Raw genomic sequence first — 17,783 nt, 5'->3', positions numbered from 1 at the left:
TAGACATTACAAAGCTTGTAGAATGCCGTGAACAATTAGTTTTTAAAATATCGAAGGAAAAAGCTCGTGGTAACAGGCCCCTTTAGGCAGATTTTGTACAACTGGAAGCAAGAATCAAATATTCAGTGACTGTGTTAAGCAACTACATAACTACCACAAATTCAAACGTGCGCACACCTCCAAAACGCACAGAACCCGCCTAGTTGGTCAGCGTTAGTAAGTCAAAATGACTTATTAAAACAAAGAGTTGTACCTGTAAATTTATAAATCAGATTGCTGGCACTTTCCTTTCATCAGGTTGATCCGGAACATTTTTTATACGTATGAAATACCTAAAACCCCTATTTGAGCTGACATCCTCTTTTGACAATTATCCAAACAAATTACTGCATACAGGCAGCTATACCTTTACTACAGCGGATAGTAGTCCACTATTAAAAACTTAAAAATCACAACTACTCTGATCTTTGGAATCTTTAGGCTATTTTTCAGCGAAAATTTGCTTAACTAAACCCGTTCCCTGTTCAGGGCCTGTAAACTCAAATACTTTCCAAAAGCTTGCAACAAAGACATTAGATATTGGTTTCGAACTTGACTTTATTGGCTATATAATTGGTACTTATGGCTTGATAACGAAGTATACGGCGGATTTTTGGACTGATTGGTCAACATAGGCTTTGTTTCCACCATCCATATGAGTGGTTGGTCACATATTTGTGTCTCTTACCACAATTTTTTGGTCTAGACTACCAGTTCTGCGAACTAGGAAACATTGTGGTCGCAATAATTTCAAACATAAAACCCGCAAGTGAGAGCTGAATCCCCTTTAAATACAGGACAGTGGTGAGAAAAGATATGCTTTGAGCCAAAGGGCTAGTATACTGCAAGAATTGTCTGTGCAAACGTTTCTCTGCCTCTGAGACAGCACTGGTTAAAGTTAGACATTAACACCGTTGGATGCTGGCTCAGTGGTCTAATGGTTAAGTGCTCGCGCGCGAAGCCAGTAGGTCCTGGGTTCGAGTCCCGCGTGGTGCGGGATCGTGGATGCGCACTGAGTCCCATACTAGGACGAAACGGCCGTCCAATGCTTCCAGGTTTTCAATAGTGGTCGAGCTTCAACTGACTCATGATTTCAATCTGTACATGGGCATCAACACTTTTGAATTCAGTTTTAAAGGTTGTCTGTTTGTAACGAACGCAATTATTAGTAGCACAATTCACTGGATTTTCGATTTTGCGATAAATGACGTTAACCACATGCTTGAAAGCTCACGGACACTTAGAAATTCTTGCTTTATTTTCCTCTGTTCGATCAGTTATATTAGGGAGTGCTCAAGCCACCTGTCCAACTGGCTGCTGATCACATAATAATCACAAAAAGTGATTGTGAAAGACAGGGTTTTAGATAAGTTCAAACAATCTGATTAGGTGAAAAACTGTAGTGTTAGGAAGTGTTTTCCTAGAACCAGATTATTATCAATGTAAGAAGCTCGCATTATTTGAATACCAGTCTTGATCTCACATGGAGTTAACTAAAGTTGCGTGCCTGTTAAGCTAACGTGTTGTTGAAGAGATATCACGCTTCCCCTGAACCAACACCACGGAAATTAAGTAAATCTGTTCTACTAATTTTTTCAGCAACTGGCTTCTGAGATGTAACGCATAAAAAGACGAAAATTGCCAACGTATTTCGTATATTAAAGTGGAAATATATGCGAAATGGTATGGAATAAGCACTATCTGTTGAGAAAGGTACAGGGACAAATAAATTATAAATACACACTCGAATTACAGCAAAATCTAGACAAGTTCAACAGCCAAATATAACGTGGCAAGATTCGTTAAAAACAACAGACGATTACCTGCTAAATAGGATATGATATCCCGACTAAACAAGATATAATATTCTGTTTTAAAGAGGTGAACAGGGCAATTCATTTTGTGTTACTAGTGAGCATTTCAATTGTTCGATAGTAATTACATTAGAAATGAATTAATCATGCAAATAGTTATTGGCCAACAACAATAAGCATCTTCAACAATCGTAGTACGTTTTGGTCTCTGTGTATCAAAACAAGTCAGTCACGTTACACAAGTTGTGACAGTATAACGATCGGACTTCAAGTATTTAATCTGAAGGCAGAAGACGATTCAACAAACAAAGGCCTGCTCCATTAACCTGAAATGCTGCTTCACTGGGTCACTCACAATCAACGTAAAGTTGATGTGGAAAATGGACTGAGTGAAATACAAAATGTTCGGGACCCATAGGAAATAAGCCCATGTAAAAAGATAAGTGGATCAGATAAAAGTTAATTGCCAAAAATAGATATGTGATTTTAACACTTTACATTAAATTAGTAGGTCATCCTGTATAGTAATGAAACTTGTCTGGAGTATTTTCCTTTTTAGAGTTGTCTGACACATTTTAAGTAAGCAATCTCAGCAATAAAAAATAGTATGAATCCAAATGACATTGAATTAAATACTTAATGGTACGGCTAATTCTCAGGCACACGTACTGATGCGTACTTCGTTAGTAGGCTGATTTGTCAATGATAATACATTCACAGATAACTATATGTTACATGGGGCATGCCAGCTTAAAGGCTGGATCATAATGTTATAAATGCTGCAGGCTGCAGTCTAACAAGTTACTCATTTAGGTTGTTTTGTTATAGGGGACATTGGTTATGTGAACACGGGATGAATTTTTATATATCAGAATAATCTTAGTAATACTCATGTGTTTAATATTTGAGTTGGAGCGACAATCAATTTGTGGTCAAGAATAAAAATGACATTTTGAATCGCATTTTCTTTGGTTTCGTATTTGGAGGGGTTTGCTCCCGAAAGCGAAATACCTGGAGGTTTGTTTTGTAATTAATATAATTTTTATTAGAACGGTATTTGGGTCGGTAATTTATAATTTGCGAATACAATTTGATGCCTGAATTAGAGTTTGGTTCTATTGTCACTTGGGGTTTTTAAGTTACAATTAAAACGACATACCGTGCTTCAAAAACAGAAGAGAACAAAACCTTGGATGTAGTGGATAGAGCTCCGCATTCGGAAGTTAGGCAGATATTGGTCGAAGGAAAAGATATCATTAACGTCATTGTTGAGAGTTTAGCAAAATAGGTGAAGAAACAACACGAGTACTTGTAGTGGCATTGGACAATAGCCACACAATCCACAAAGCTGTGAACACGAGACTACTCAGAAAATAGATATTCAACATTTAACGCGGAGAAATACCCAACAATGGAGAAGGCGCGAACAATGAATTGAATGGACTGGAATTGGTCGAGTGGCATGGCTCGGCCATGCAGGCGTGGTCCATCTGAATATTACCTTATATCTTCTATTCATATTAAATATATTGTTCCTTCTCTAGCCTAACCTTGTTCTACATCATGTATTGGTAATTGATACGATACAGTGAGTTGGTGTAGTCGATGATGTGACTTCCACGTAAGATCTTATAGATTAGGCAGTTATATCATGACAAATCTACAATTTTAGGATTAGGTCTATTATTAGAGCAGTACTAATATCATAGTAGACCATAGTTCTACATTGGTGAGCCCAACTAAAGAAACGCGACCTATTATTGTTAATCCTTATTTTACATTAACTTTCTCAATCGGTTTTTATTTTTGTACATCCAGTATTCTAATAATCCTTTGAATAATGGTCACATATATTATCGTAATGTTATATCTATTAGTTCACATAACTTACTAGCTCAATCGATAATAAAAGTTGATCATCTATATCAACTAATTAGCTTTGATGGTTCGTTAACAAGCTTTAATAGCATTTACCTGCTTCAGCGACATAGACTTGTTTAAACATCAAGCTCTAGCAAATATGACCTGTAAATAGCGTAAATATGCATTGACTAACAATGCAATCAAGGATTGAATAGTTATCTGGATCTAATTCTTAGTGTTCCTTCGCCTAACACCTCATCCTGTTTTAAACTATGAACTATCCTGTAATATCTTTTCTTCCGACCACTGCCTGCCTAATTTCATATTCTCGAGTTCCATTGCCAAACAACAAGGATGACACTTCTCCAAAAAATACGGTGAATTCCAGCTATAAGTTTTCTGCAATCATAAGTTCATTTTAGATGGCTCATTCAGTGGCACACACAATTATCTGGATTCATTCAGTTGTTCTGATCAGAGCGAGTCCCAAAAACCTCAACAACATCAAGCACCCTGGAAGTGATTGCCATACTGCATGTTTTATTCTGGATACTTTTGGATCATTACTACTCCTCACGAATGGCGTTATATATGTCGTCCACTGAATAATCTAATTTTCAAAAACAACCCAGGCGAGTTCAACTATTTTACTTGATGATTTTTTTACTTAACATGTATATGTTTTCCGGTTCCTTTTGCTATATATTTGTAAGTGTCCCTAGGCTAAATGCAGTAACTTCTTATGGAATGTCTATAACGCATCATATTCCTGCCTGAAGTTTCATAAGCAGTCTTGACTTTAAAGTTACTTTCCCTGGTCATGTTCATTATTTTTAAATTGTCATATACGTCAACAACCTGCATGTTAACCTGGCCCATACATACGTTACACTATATCTCCATGTCTTGTAAATTTAGAAATCATCTGGATCGCCTTTAACATTTATCAATAAACCCATCATAGTAGCAGCCTAAAATGCGGACATAGTTTAGATAATTAGATTACAAATTTAGGTACTATCAACGGCACTAGTCAAATAACTAAATCCCCAGATAGCTGTTGACTAAACAAACGTTTAAAACCAAAACTGCGTAGCCTACTTAAATTACCACTAAACGAATATTTCTGAATTGAAAATTATAATATAATTAGGCGTCTCGGATTCTTTAACGTTACAAATTTCTGATAATTTCGAATCACCTAAAGCAACAATACCTATTTTTCCACTGACTAATCCTCAATCAACACTATAACTAGTTAAATTTAATAGTTTCAGGATATCGTCATAAAGCATTGTCATAACTTGACAATCACGTAATATGACTGATAAAATTAATGAAACTATTAACGAAATCGGTCAACAAATTGACTTATAATTACCATTAAATGGTGTTGTTTTCTTGTTATCTTCATCCATCACAGATGATTACAGTATGTTTCTCTCTCAGTTGCTCATTCAGTAAATATCTCAAAACCTTGTCAGTCTAATTGATGGTTGAGCGACACAATCATGCATGCAAATAATCAGTATAAGCAGTCGAGCAAATCTCCTGCAAACTGAAAACATCAATGTCGAATTTACCCCAACACTGACTAAGGTTCAAGCCATTATCATAGACATGAGTTGGGAGTGTACTCCCCTGGTTACAACTTATGTACTCCCTGATAATCACATGAGCGTCACTCACGGTTAATCATCTTGTAAAAACTTATTTGGCCGAGTACATCTCACAGCACCACATCACCTAGTAATGTGACGCAGGCCTAACTGATTTTAATAACTTATAACCACTATATCTCAATTAAATCGTATTCCGCCTTATGATAAACTGCATACTTGCAACTAACTTGTATGCCCAATCAGCCAGCAAGTATAAATATAAATAACTAGTCTGCCGTAGATCAGAACATTGAGTACAGAGCATGTCTCTTACGAATACACTCATGTTTAACGATTTGTTCCTAGCTATCTGTCCAAAATTCATATAATTATCACTCATGTATTTCAATTTTATTTTGATAACCATTCATGTGTATTAGTAGTATTACTAAATTCTATCACGGTCAAGTAAAAATGAGGTTGAGAAAATCTCCCCGTAACTAAATAAACCGTATCAAACCAACTAGAACACTAGTTGGAATTCTTCTTCACGGTATACTTTTGTTCCTTCAGTTAGCCTACTAATACAGATGCAATTGGAATTCAACTCATATGGACAGCTGACCCGTATAATCGTTATTTGATTTCATAATTTAAACCAAAACTAATACCAATATTAACATTTCTGCAATATTCATCACTTTAATATTTCTAAACACAAAATACTTACTACCTATACGTTAAGTTATTAACCAACGACTATTAGCACACATCGTTTTATTATTATTATTGTAATCCCATTTTTAATAGCTCAAATAATCTTCACCCAAATTTTCATTTCAACCGTTTTAAGCATAAAGGCGGACATTTTAAAATCATTACATGCATTTCCCGACCAGATGCTGCCGCCTTGTTTTTGATTTATCTTTCAGCTTACCAATACCCGGAGGATTCTTATTATCCTTGGTAACCTCCGGCGCGCGACGATCCCATCCAATTCGGTATCGAACCAACATTACGTTGATTCTGGTGGGAGAGTAGTGTAGTGGCATTGGACAATAGCCACACAATCCACAAAGCTGTGAACACGAGACTACTCAGAAAATAGATATTCAACATTTAACGCGGAGAAATACCCAACAATGGAGAAGGCGCGAACAATGAATTGAATGGACTGGAATTGGTCGAGTGGCATGGCTCGGCCATGCAGGCGTGGTCCATCTGAATATTACCTTATATCTTCTATTCATATTAAATATATTGTTCCTTCTCTAGCCTAACCTTGTTCTACATCATGTATTGGTAATTGATACGATACAGTGAGTTGGTGTAGTCGATGATGTGACTTCCACGTAAGATCTTATAGATTAGGCAGTTATATCATGACAAATCTACAATTTTAGGATTAGGTCTATTATTAGAGCAGTACTAATATCATAGTAGACCATAGTTCTACATTGGTGAGCCCAACTAAAGAAACGCGACCTATTATTGTTAATCCTTATTTTACATTAACTTTCTCAATCGGTTTTTATTTTTGTACATCCAGTATTCTAATAATCCTTTGAATAATGGTCACATATATTATCGTAATGTTATATCTATTAGTTCACATAACTTACTAGCTCAATCGATAATAAAAGTTGATCATCTATATCAACTAATTAGCTTTGATGGTTCGTTAACAAGCTTTAATAGCATTTACCTGCTTCAGCGACATAGACTTGTTTAAACATCAAGCTCTAGCAAATATGACCTGTAAATAGCGTAAATATGCATTGACTAACAATGCAATCAAGGATTGAATAGTTATCTGGATCTAATTCTTAGTGTTCCTTCGCCTAACACCTCATCCTGTTTTAAACTATGAACTATCCTGTAATATCTTTTCTTCCGACCACTGCCTGCCTAATTTCATATTCTCGAGTTCCATTGCCAAACAACAAGGATGACACTTCTCCAAAAAATACGGTGAATTCCAGCTATAAGTTTTCTGCAATCATAAGTTCATTTTAGATGGCTCATTCAGTGGCACACACAATTATCTGGATTCATTCAGTTGTTCTGATCAGAGCGAGTCCCAAAAACCTCAACAACATCAAGCACCCTGGAAGTGATTGCCATACTGCATGTTTTATTCTGGATACTTTTGGATCATTACTACTCCTCACGAATGGCGTTATATATGTCGTCCACTGAATAATCTAATTTTCAAAAACAACCCAGGCGAGTTCAACTATTTTACTTGATGATTTTTTTTTACTTAACATGTATATGTTTTCCGGTTCCTTTTGCTATATATTTGTAAGTGTCCCTAGGCTAAATGCAGTAACTTCTTATGGAATGTCTATAACGCATCATATTCCTGCCTGAAGTTTCATAAGCAGTCTTGACTTTAAAGTTACTTTCCCTGGTCATGTTCATTATTTTTAAATTGTCATATACGTCAACAACCTGCATGTTAACCTGGCCCATACATACGTTACACTATATCTCCATGTCTTGTAAATTTAGAAATCATCTGGATCGCCTTTAACATTTATCAATAAACCCATCATAGTAGCAGCCTAAAATGCGGACATAGTTTAGATAATTAGATTACAAATTTAGGTACTATCAACGGCACTAGTCAAATAACTAAATCCCCAGATAGCTGTTGACTAAACAAACGTTTAAAACCAAAACTGCGTAGCCTACTTAAATTACCACTAAACGAATATTTCTGAATTGAAAATTATAATATAATTAGGCGTCTCGGATTCTTTAACGTTACAAATTTCTGATAATTTCGAATCACCTAAAGCAACAATACCTATTTTTCCACTGACTAATCCTCAATCAACACTATAACTAGTTAAATTTAATAGTTTCAGGATATCGTCATAAAGCATTGTCATAACTTGACAATCACGTAATATGACTGATAAAATTAATGAAACTATTAACGAAATCGGTCAACAAATTGACTTATAATTACCATTAAATGGTGTTGTTTTCTTGTTATCTTCATCCATCACAGATGATTACAGTATGTTTCTCTCTCAGTTGCTCATTCAGTAAATATCTCAAAACCTTGTCAGTCTAATTGATGGTTTAGCGACACAATCATGCATGCAAATAATCAGTATAAGCAGTCGAGCAAATCTCCTGCAAACTGAAAACATCAATGTCGAATTTACCCCAACACTGACTAAGGTTCAAGCCATTATCATAGACATGAGTTGGGAGTGTACTCCCCTGGTTACAACTTATGTACTCCCTGATAATCACATGAGCATCACTCACGGTTAATCATCTTGTAAAAACTTATTTGGCCGAGTACATCTCACAGCACCACATCACCTAGTAATGTGACGCAGGCCTAACTGATTTTAATAACTTATAACCACTATATCTCAATTAAATCGTATTCCGCCTTATGATAAACTGCATACTTGCAACTAACTTGTATGCCCAATCAGCCAGCAAGTATAAATATAAATAACTAGTCTGCCGTAGATCAGAACATTGAGTACAGAGCATGTCTCTTACGAATACACTCATGTTTAACGATTTGTTCCTAGCTATCTGTCCAAAATTCATATAATTATCACTCATGTATTTCAATTTTATTTTGATAACCATTCATGTGTATTAGTAGTATTACTAAATTCTATCACGGTCAAGTAAAAATGAGGTTGAGAAAATCTCCCCGTAACTAAATAAACCGTATCAAACCAACTAGAACACTAGTTGGAATTCTTCTTCACGGTATACTTTTGTTCCTTCAGTTAGCCTACTAATACAGATGCAATTGGAATTCAACTCATATGGACAGCTGACCCGTATAATCGTTATTTGATTTCATAATTTAAACCAAAACTAATACCAATATTAACATTTCTACAATATTCATCACTTTAATATTTCTAAACACAAAATACTTACTACCTATACGTTAAGTTATTAACCAACGACTATTAGCACACATCGTTTTATTATTATTATTGTAATCCCATTTTTAATAGCTCAAATAATCTTCACCCAAATTTTCATTTCAACCGTTTTAAGCATAAAGGCGGAGAATTTAAAATTATTACATATATTTCCCGACCAGATGCTGCCGCCTTCTTTTTGATTTATCTTTCAGCTTACCAATACCCGGAGGATTCTTATTATCCTTGGTAACCTCCGGCGCGCGACGATCCCATCCAATTCGGTATCGAACCAACATCACGTTGATTCTGGTGGGAGAGTAGTGTAGTGGCATTGGACAATAGCCACACAATCCACAAAGCTGTGAACACGAGACTACTCAGAAAATAGATATTCAACATTTAACGCGGAGAAATACCCAACAATGGAGAAGGCGCGAACAATGAATTGAATGGACTGGAATTGATCGAGTGGCATGGCTCGGCCATGCAGGCGTGGTCCATCTGAATATTACCTTATATCTTCTATTCATATTAAATATATTGTTCCTTCTCTAGCCTAACCTTGTTCTACATCATGTATTGGTAATTGATACGATACAGTGAGTTGGTGTAGTCGATGATGTGACTTCCACGTAAGATCTTATAGATTAGGCAGTTATATCATGACAAATCTACAATTTTAGGATTAGGTCTATTATTAGAGCAGTACTAATATCATAGTAGACCATAGTTCTACATTGGTGAGCCCAACTAAAGAAACGCGACCTATTATTGTTAATCCTTATTTTACATTAACTTTCTCAATCGGTTTTTATTTTTGTACATCCAGTATTCTAATAATCCTTTGAATAATGGTCACATATATTATCGTAATGTTATATCTATTAGTTCACATAACTTACTAGCTCAATCGATAATAAAAGTTGATCATCTATATCAACTAATTAGCTTTGATGGTTCGTTAACAAGCTTTAATAGCATTTACCTGCTTCAGCGACATAGACTTGTTTAAACATCAAGCTCTAGCAAATATGACCTGTAAATAGCGTAAATATGCATTGACTAACAATGCAATCAAGGATTGAATAGTTATCTGGATCTAATTCTTAGTGTTCCTTCGCCTAACACCTCATCCTGTTTTAAACTATGAACTATCCTGTAATATCTTTTCTTCCGACCACTGCCTGCCTAATTTCATATTCTCGAGTTCCATTGCCAAACAACAAGGATGACACTTCTCCAAAAAAATACGGTGAATTCCAGCTATAAGTTTTCTGCAATCATAAGTTCATTTTAGATGGCTCATTCAGTGGCACACACAATTATCTGGATTCATTCAGTTGTTCTGATCAGAGCGAGTCCCAAAAACCTCAACAACATCAAGCACCCTGGAAGTGATTGCCATACTGCATGTTTTATTCTGGATACTTTTGGATCATTACTACTCCTCACGAATGGCGTTATATATGTCGTCCACTGAATAATCTAATTTTCAAAAACAACCCAGGCGAGTTCAACTATTTTACTTGATGATTTTTTTTTACTTAACATGTATATGTTTTCCGGTTCCTTTTGCTATATATTTGTAAGTGTCCCTAGGCTAAATGCAGTAACTTCTTATGGAATGTCTATAACGCATCATATTCCTGCCTGAAGTTTCATAAGCAGTCTTGACTTTAAAGTTACTTTCCCTGGTCATGTTCATTATTTTTAAATTGTCATATACGTCAACAACCTGCATGTTAACCTGGCCCATACATACGTTACACTATATCTCCATGTCTTGTAAATTTAGAAATCATCTGGATCGCCTTTAACATTTATCAATAAACCCATCATAGTAGCAGCCTAAAATGCGGACATAGTTTAGATAATTAGATTACAAATTTAGGTACTATCAACGGCACTAGTCAAATAACTAAATCCCCAGATAGCTGTTGACTAAACAAACGTTTAAAACCAAAACTGCGTAGCCTACTTAAATTACCACTAAACGAATATTTCTGAATTGAAAATTATAATATAATTAGGCGTCTCGGATTCTTTAACGTTACAAATTTCTGATAATTTCGAATCACCTAAAGCAACAATACCTATTTTTCCACTGACTAATCCTCAATCAACACTATAACTAGTTAAATTTAATAGTTTCAGGATATCGTCATAAAGCATTGTCATAACTTGACAATCACGTAATATGACTGATAAAATTAATGAAACTATTAACGAAATCGGTCAACAAATTGACTTATAATTACCATTAAATGGTGTTGTTTTCTTGTTATCTTCATCCATCACAGATGATTACAGTATGTTTCTCTCTCAGTTGCTCATTCAGTAAATATCTCAAAACCTTGTCAGTCTAATTGATGGTTGAGCGACACAATCATGCATGCAAATAATCAGTATAAGCAGTCGAGCAAATCTCCTGCAAACTGAAAACATCAATGTCGAATTTACCCCAACACTGACTAAGGTTCAAGCCATTATCATAGACATGAGTTGGGAGTGTACTCCCCTGGTTACAACTTATGTACTCCCTGATAATCACATGAGCATCACTCACGGTTAATCATCTTGTAAAAACTTATTTGGCCGAGTACATCTTGCAGCACCACATCACCTAGTAATGTGACACAGGCCTAACTGATTTTAATAACTTATAACCACTATATCTCAATTAAATCGTATTCCGCCTTATGATAAACTGCATACTTGCAACTAACTTGTATGCCCAATCAGCCAGCAAGTATAAATATAAATAACTAGTCTGCCGTAGATCAGAACATTGAGTACAGAGCATGTCTCTTACGAATACACTCATGTTTAACGATTTGTTCCTAGCTATCTGTCCAAAATTCATATAATTATCACTCATGTATTTCAATTTTATTTTGATAACCATTCATGTGTATTAGTAGTATTACTAAATTCTATCACGGTCAAGTAAAAATGAGGTTGAGAAAATCTCCCCGTAACTAAATAAACCGTATCAAACTAACTGGAACACTAGTTGGAATTCTTCTTCACGGTATACTTTTGTTCCTTCAGTTAGCCTACTAATACAGATGCAATTGGAATTCAACTCATATGGACAGCTTACCGGCATAATCGTTATTTGATTTCATAATTTAAACCAAAACTAATACCAATATTAACATTTCTACAATATTCATTACTTTAATATTTCTAAACACAAAATACTTACTACCTATACGTTAAGTTATTAACCAACGACTATTAACACGCATCGTTTTATTATTATTATTGTAATCCCATTTTTAATAGCTCAAATAATCTTCACCCAAATTTTCATTTCAAGCGTTTTAAGCATGAAGGCAGAGATTTTAAAATTATTACATGTATTTCCCGACCAGATGCTGCCGCCTTCTTTTGATTTATCTTTCAGCTTACCAATACCCGGAGGATTCTTATTATCCTTGGTAACCTCCGGCGCGCGACGATCCCATCCAATTCGGTATCGAACCAACATCACGTTGATTCTGGTGGGAGAGTAGTGTAGTGGCATTGGACAATAGCCACACAATCCACAAAGCTGTGAACACGAGACTACTCAGAAAATAGATATTCAATATTTAACGCGGAGAAATACCTAACAATGGAGAAGGCGCGAACAATGAATTGAATGGACTGGAGTTGATCGAGTGGCATGGCTCGGCCATGCAGGCGTGGTCCATCTGAATGTTACCTTATATCTTCTATTCATATTAAATATATTGTTCCTTCTCTAGCCTAACCTTGTTCTACATCATGTATTGGTAATTGATACGATACAGTGAGTTGGTGTAGTCGATGGTGTGACTTCCACGTAAGATCTTATAGATTAGGCAGTTATATCATGACAAATCTACAATTTTAGGATTAGGTCTATTATTAGAGCAGTACTAATATCATAGTAGACCATAGTTCTACATTGGTGAGCCCAACTAAAGAAACGCAACCTATTATTGTTAATCCTTATTTTACATTAACTTTCTCAATCGGTTTTTATTTTTGTACACCCAGTATTCTAATAGTCCTTTGATTAATGGTCACATATATTATCGTAATGTTATATCTATTAGTTCACATAACTTACTAGCTCAATCGATAATAAAAGTTGATCATCTATATCAACTAATTAGCTTTGATGGTTCGTTAACAAGCTTTAATAGCATTTACATGCTTCAGCGACATAGACTTGTTTAAACATCAAGCTCTAGCAAATATGACCTGTAAATAGCGTAAATATACATTGACTAACAATGCAATCAAGGATTGAATAGTTATCTGGATCTAATTCTTAGTGTTCCTTCGCCTAACACCTCATCCTGTTTTAAACTATGAACTATCCTGTAATATCTTTTCTTCCGACCACTGCCTGCCTAATTTCATATTCTCGAGTTCCATTGCCAAACAACAAGGATGACACTTCTCCAAAAAATACGGTGAGTTCCAGCTATAAGTTTTCTGCAATCATAAGTTCATTTTAGATGGCTCATTCAGTGGCACACACAATTATCTGGATTCATTCAGTTGTTCTGATCAGAGCGAGTCCCAAAAACCTCAACAGCATCAAGCACCCTGGAAGTGATTGCCATACTGCATGTTTTATTCTGGATACTTTTGGATCATTACTACTCCTCACGAATGGCGTTATATATGTCGTCCACTGAATAATCTAATTTTCAAAAACAACCCAGGCGAGTTCAACTATTTTACTTGATGATTTTTTTTTACTTAACATGTATATGTTTTCCGGTTCCTTTTGCTATATATTTGTAAGTGTCCCTAGGCTAAATGCAGTAACTTCTTATGGAATGTTTATAACGCATCATATTCCTGCCTGAAGTTTCATAAGCAGTCTTGACTTTAAAGTTACTTTCTGGTCATGTTCATTATTTTTAAATTGTCATATACGTCAACAACCTGCATGTTAACCTGGCCCATACATACGTTACACTATATCTCCATGTCTTGTAAATTTAGAAATCATCTGGATCGCCTTTAACATTTATCAATAAACCCATCATAGTAGCAGCCTAAAATGCGGACATAGTTTAGATAATTAGATTACAAATTTAGGTACTATCAACTGCACTAGTAAAATAACTAAATCCCCAGGTAGCTGTTGACTAAACAAACGTTTAAAATCAAAACTGCGTAGCCTACTAAATTAACACTAAACGAATATTTCTGAATTGAAAATTATAATATAATTAGGCGTCTCGGATTCTTTAACGTTACAAATTTCTGATAATTTCGAATCACCTAAAGCAACAATACCTATTTTTCCACTGACTAATCCTCAATCAACACTATAACTAGTTAAATTTAATAGTTTCAGGATATCGTCATAAAGCATTGTCATAACTTGACAATCACGTAATATGACTGATAAAATTAATGAAACTATTAACGAAATCGGTCAACAAATTGACTTATAATTACCATTAAATGGTGTTGTTTTCTTGTTATCTTCATCCATCACAGATGATTACAGTATGTTTCTCTCTCAGTTGCTCATTCAGTAAATATCTCAAAACCTTGTCAGTCTAATTGATGGTTTAGCGACACAATCATGCATGCAAATAATCAGTATAAGCAGTCGAGCAAATCTCCTGCAAACTGAAAACATCAATGTCGAATTTACCCCAACACTGACTAAGGTTCAAGCCATTATCATAGACATGAGTTGGGAGTGTACTCCCCTGGTTACAACTTATGTTCTCCCTGATAATCACATGAGCATCACTCACTATTAATCATCTTGTAAAAACTTATTTAGCCGAATACATCTTGCAGCACCACATCACTTAGTAATATGACACAGGCCTAACTGATTTTAATAACTTATAACCACTATATCTCAATTAAATCGTATTCCGCCTTATGATAAACTGCATACTTGCAACTAACTTGTATGCCCAATCAGCCAGCAAGTATAAATATAAATAAATAGTCTGCCGCAGATCAGAACATTGAGTACAGAGCATGTCTCTTACGAATACACTCATGTTTAACGATTTGTTCCTAGCTATCTGTCCAAAATTCATATAATTATCACTCATGTATTTAAATTTTATTTTGATAACCATTCATGTGTATTAGTAGTATTACTAAATTCTATCACGGTCAAGTAAAAATGAGGTTGAGAAAATCTCCCCGTAACTAAATAAACCGTATCAAACTAACTGGAACACTAGTTGGAATTCTTCTTCACGGTATACTTTTGTTCCTTCAGTTAGCCTACTAATACAGATGCAATTGGAATTCAACTCATATGGACAACTTACCGGCATAATCGTTATTTGATTTCATAATTTAAACCAAAACTAATACCAATATTAACATTTCTACAATATTCATTACTTTAATATTTCTAAACACAAAATACTTACTACCTATACGTTAAGTTATTAACCAACGGCTATTAACACGCATCGTTTTATTATTATTATTGTAATCCCATTTTTTATAGCTCAAATAATCTTCACCCAAATTTTCATTTCAAGCGTTTTAAGCATGAAGGCAGATATTTTAAAATTATTACATGTATTTCCCGACCAGATGCTGCCGCCTTCTTTTTGATTTATCTTTCAGCTTACCAATACCCGGAGGATTCTTATTATCCTTGGTAACCTCCGGCGCGCGACGATCCCATCAATTCGGTATCGAACCAACATCACGTTGATTCTGGTGGGAGAGTAGTGTAGTGGCATTGGACAATAGCCACACAATCCACAAAGCTGTGAACACGAGACTACTCAGAAAATAGATATTCAATATTTAACGCGGAGAAATACCTAACAATGGAGAAGGCGCGAACAATGAATTGAATGGACTGGAGTTGATCGAGTGGCATGGCTCGGCCATGCAGGCGTGGTCCATCTGAATGTTACCTTATATCTTCTATTCATATTAAATATATTGTTCCTTCTCTAGCCTAACCTTGTTCTACATCATGTATTGGTAATTGATACGATACAGTGAGTTGGTGTAGTCGATGGTGTGACTTCCACGTAAGATCTTATAGATTAGGCAGTTATATCATGACAAATCTACAATTTTAGGATTAGGTCTATTATTAGAGCAGTACTAATATCATAGTAGACCATAGTTCTACATTGGTGAGCCCAACTAAAGAAACGCAACCTATTATTGTTAATCCTTATTTTACATTAACTTTCTCAATCGGTTTTTATTTTTGTACACCCAGTATTCTAATAGTCCTTTGATTAATGGTCACATATATTATCGTAATGTTATATCTATTAGTTCACATAACTTACTAGCTCAATCGATAATAAAAGTTGATCATCTATATCAACTAATTAGCTTTGATGGTTCGTTAACAAGCTTTAATAGCATTTACCTGCTTCAGCGACATAGACTTGTTTAAACATCAAGCTCTAGCAAATATGACCTGTAAATAGCGTAAATATGCATTGACTAACAATGCAATCAAGGATTGAATAGTTATCTGGATCTAATTCTTAGTGTTCCTTCGCCTAACACCTCATCCTGTTTTAAACTATGAACTATCCTGTAATATCTTTTCTTCCGACCACTGCCTGCCTAATTTCATATTCTCGAGTTCCATTGCCAAACAACAAGGATGACACTTCTCCAAAAAAATACGGTGAATTCCAGCTATAAGTTTTCTGCAATCATAAGTTCATTTTAGATGGCTCATTCAGTGGCACACACAATTATCTGGATTCATTCAGTTGTTCTGATCAGAGCGAGTCCCAAAAACCTCAACAACATCAAGCACCCTGGAAGTGATTGCCATACTGCATGTTTTATTCTGGATACTTTTGGATCATTACTACTCCTCACGAATGGCGTTATATATGTCGTCCACTGAATAATCTAATTTTCAAAAACAACCCAGGCGAGTTCAACTATTTTACTTGATGATTTTTTTACTTAACATGTATATGTTTTCCGGTTCCTTTTGCTATATATTTGTAAGTGTCCCTAGGCTAAATGCAGTAACTTCTTATGGAATGTTTATAACGCATCATATTCCTGCCTGAAGTTTCATAAGCAGTCTTGACTTTAAAGTTACTTTCCCTGGTCATGTTCATTATTTTTAAATTGTCATATACGTCAACAACCTGCATGTTAACCTGGCCCATACATACGTTACACTATATCTCCATGTCTTGTAAATTTAGAAATCATCTGGATCGCCTTTAACATTTATCAATAAACCCATCATAGTAGCAGCCTAAAATGCGGACATAGTTTAGATAATTAGATTACAAATTTAGGTACTATCAACGGCACTAGTCAAATAACTAAATCCCCAGATAGCTGTTGACTAAACAAACGTTTAAAACCAAAACTGCGTAGCCTACTTAAATTACCACTAAACGAATATTTCTGAATTGAAAATTATAATATAATTAGGCGTCTCGGATTCTTTAACGTTACAAATTTCTGATAATTTCGAATCACCTAAAGCAACAATACCTATTTTTCCACTGACTAATCCTCAATCAACACTATAACTAGTTAAATTTAATAGTTTCAGGATATCG

The 17,783-nt window shown here is 35.1% G+C and overlaps 1 protein-coding gene across 1 annotated transcript in view; it reads right to left on the bottom strand.

The window, feature by feature from the left end:
* Window positions 1–206, bottom strand: part of FAM13B — a 53,510-nt gene extending 53,304 nt beyond the window's left edge. Inside the window, exon 1 of the mRNA XM_051215068.1 lies at window positions 11–206. The gene's annotated coding sequence lies outside the window, so the exon portion shown is untranslated. The remainder of the gene's footprint in view (window positions 1–10) is intronic.
* Between the last annotated feature and the right edge of the window lie 17,577 nt (window positions 207–17,783).

The sequence above is a fragment of the Schistosoma haematobium genome, chromosome 2 (genome assembly GCF_000699445.3).
Source record: "Schistosoma haematobium chromosome 2, whole genome shotgun sequence".
In the NCBI taxonomy this organism is placed as follows: Eukaryota; Metazoa; Platyhelminthes; class Trematoda; order Strigeidida; family Schistosomatidae; genus Schistosoma; species Schistosoma haematobium.
Note: the sequence above shows the minus strand (reverse complement) of the source record. Positions and strands in the feature narration are given on the sequence as shown.